Source organism: Eumetopias jubatus, unplaced genomic scaffold (genome assembly GCF_037043125.1).
Source record: "Eumetopias jubatus isolate StellerSeaLion01/CBP00866 unplaced genomic scaffold, mEumJub1_p1.0 scaffold_2, whole genome shotgun sequence".
Lineage (NCBI taxonomy): Eukaryota > Metazoa > Chordata > Mammalia > Carnivora > Otariidae > Eumetopias > Eumetopias jubatus.
Genome location: NW_028274808.1, coordinates 130,487,288 through 130,491,007, shown reverse-complemented (window position 1 = coordinate 130,491,007; position 3,720 = coordinate 130,487,288).

The following is a 3,720-nucleotide window of genomic DNA, read 5'->3' as shown; positions in this document are numbered from 1 at the left end:
GGATCTATCAATATCTACATGCTTTGTAAATCTAAATAATGGTTCTTAAGCTAGAATCCATGGGTAATGAATTCAACAAAGTACATGAAACATTCTATCTTTAGAAAGCATAAAGTTGACACAAATGAATATAATGATAACCCATGCTCATGTATCAGAAGGATGTTGTTAAAGTGTCCATACTACCCAAAGCAATCTACAGATTCAATGCAATCCCTATCAAAATTCCAATAGCATTTTTCATGGAAATAGAATAATTCTAAAATTTGTATGCAACTACAAAAGGCCCAAATAACCAAAGCAATCTTGAGGAAGAAGAAAGCTATATTACAAAGCTATAGTAATCAAAATAGTGTGGTATTGACACTATTAAAAACACATAGATCAATCTAACAGACTAGAGAGCCCAGAAATAAATCTACACATATTTGGTGAATTAATTTACAACAAAGGAGCCAAGAATATACAATGGGAAAGGACAGTTTCTTCAATAAGTGATGTTGGAAAAACTAGACAGTCACATGCAAAAGAATGAACCTAGACCACTATTTTATACAATGCACAAAAATTAACTCAAAATGGATTAAAGACTCGAACATAAAACCTGAAGCCATAAAACTCCTAGGAGAAAACATAGGCACTAAGCTCCTTGACATCACTCTTGGCAATAATTTGTTTGGATTTGATACCAAAAGCAAAGGCAACAAAAGCAAAAATAAGTAAGTGGGACTACACCAAACTAAAAAGCTTCTGCACAGCAAAGGAAACCATTAACAAAATAAAAAAGCAACCTAATTAATGAGAGAAGATATTTGCAAATCATATCTGAAAAGAGGTGAATATCCAAAATGTATAAAGAGTTCATACAACTCAGTAGCAAAAACAGAAAAACAAAAAGATCTCATTAAAAAATGGACTAAAGATCTGAATAGACATTTTTCCAAAAAAGACAAACCAAGAGCCAACAGGTGTATGAAGAGATGCTCAACATCATAATCGGAGAAATGAAAATCAAAACCACAATGAGCTATCACCTCACAGCTGTTAGAGTGGCTCTTATAAAATAGAAATAACAAGTGCTGGCAAAAATGTGAAAAGGTAAGCCTTGTTCACTTTTAGGGGGAATTTAAATTGGTGCAGCCACTATGGAAAAGAGTATAGAGGTTCCTCAAAACTAAAAATAGAACTACCATTTGATCCAGCAATTCTACTTCTGGGTATTTATCTAAAGACAAAAACACTAATTCAAAAAGATATGTGCACCCCATGTTCACTGAAGCATTATTTGCAATAGCCAAGACATGGAAACAATCTTGTGTCCCTCAAAGAATGAATGGATAAAAAAAAGTGGTATGTGTATATATATGTATGTGTATCTATACATACACATATACACACATATATTTACACACACACACACACACACACAAAGGAATATTAATTAGCCATAAGAATAAACAAAACCTTTCCATCTTTGACAATATGGATGGACCCTGAGGGCATTATGGTAAATAAGGCAGAAGGAAAAAGATAAATACTATGTGATTTTACTTTTACATGGAATCTAAACAAACAAGCAACTGAGCACATAGATACCGAGAATACACTGGTGGTTGCTAGAGGCGGGTGGAGAGGTGGGCCAAATGGGTGAAGAAGATCAAACAGTACAAATCCAGCTATAGAATAATTAAGTCATAGGGATGTGAAGTACAGCATGGTGCCTACAATTACTAATACTGTGCTGCATATTTGAAAGCTGCTGAGAGATTTAATTACAAAATTTTTTTGTGATGAGAATTTTTAAGTATGGTGACAGATGTAAGCTAGACTCACTGCAGTGATCACTTTGCAAAGTATGCAAATACTGAATCATTCCATTGTATACCTGAAACTAATATCCTATATATCAATTATACCTCAAATAAAAAATTAGTCTCCAAGGAAGTCTATGATGGGAAAAATAAAGATTTAAGAATCTTTAAACATTTATAGAAAAGTTAGAAAATCAAGAGAAAAACTTTTTAAAGATCTGATTTCTCTATGCAAATAAACATACTTAAAAATATCTTAGATCATCTTGTATTTCACAAGGAAATTCAACTAATGTCTACAATTTAGACCAAAAAGATTAAAAAGGTAAGTCCGTATGTTATCTAGTATTATTGAAATGTTTAAGAAACTAGTAAAAACAAACCCAGTAAAAATCTTGTGAATTTTATCACTTCTCCTGAAACCACACAGATTAAGAAGAGGATGAAGAAAAGTAACAGAAAACAGAAAAATGGAGGTGCCTTGGTGGCTCAAATGGTTAAGCGTCTGCCTTCAGCTCAGGTCATGATCCCAGGGTCCTGGGATCAAGCCCCGCATCGGGCTCCCTGCTCAGCAGGGAGCCTCTTCTCCCTCTCCTTCTACTGCTCCACCAGCTTCTGCTCTTTTGCTCTGTCAAATAAATATATAAAATCTTAAAAAAAAAAAAAAAAGAGAAAAACAGTCAACTCCAATTTGTATATAAGTACTGCTAAAGGTGAAGGTGGGGCAGAAAGCTTACAGCAGACGTCACTGCAGCACTGTGAGGAGTCTGGAGAGAGCTGGTAGGGTCACAGCAGTGAAAGGTCTTTAAACTCTCTTACAATTTTTTTTTTAAAGATAGAATACACTTTGAGAGGGAGCTGAATGGGGCTTAATTGCTTAAAGGAAGAAGAGAAAGAAGGTGCAGAAAGTAGAGACAAAGGGCAGATATCAATCAGGAAGCACCAGGAAAATACACCACCTATATCACCATAGGTTTCATTCCCTTGGAGAGCAAATTTATGAAGAAAAGACAATAGAGCCCTCCTGACTCAGGTTCACTTATGAGAGGCAAAGGAGAGATGGGCAAACAGGGGCCATGCCTAAGAAAATAGTCCTTTTGGTAGCAATAGAGGGAGTCCCAGGGCTGTGTAACTTGAAAAGCTGTGTTGGCCCCCCCATCACTACACCCCACAGGAACCTCTTGCTACTGATATTACAAAAATCCATCTCACTGAAATAAGAAAAAAGGAACATTACCAGCAACTATATGGAGACAATTCTTTAAAAAAGTATAAAAAGGCATCATGACTTTCCTAAAATAACTCATCACAAACCCTTACCAAGAAGCAGATGGAAACTGTAACCTAACAAACAGAACTAATAAAACTGAATAAGGAAATGACACCAAAAGACAGGCAATAACAAAATAAATTTGATTTTATCAAAATTAACAACTTTTATGCATCAGAAGACACCATCAACAGAGCGCAAAGAACCCACATAATAGGAGAAAATATTTGCAAATCTTATATGTGATAAGGAATTAATATCCAGAATATGTGAATTTCTACCACTCAACAACCAAAACAACCAAACAACCCACTTCAAAAATGGACAAAGAAGTTGAACAGATATTTCTTTAAAGACAACATACAAATGTTCAATAAGCACATGAAAAGATGCTCAATATTACTAGTCATTAGGGAAATGTCAATCAAAACCAGTGATCACAAGCAGTAACCTCTTTGACATCAGCCATAGCAACTTCTTTCTAGATATGTCTCCTGAGGCAAGGGAAACAAAAGCAAAAATAAACTATTGGGATTTCGTCAAAATAAAAAGCTTCTGCACCGTGAAGGAAATGATCAACAAAATTTAAAGGCAACCTACAGAATGGGAGAAGATATTTGCAAATGACATATCTGATAA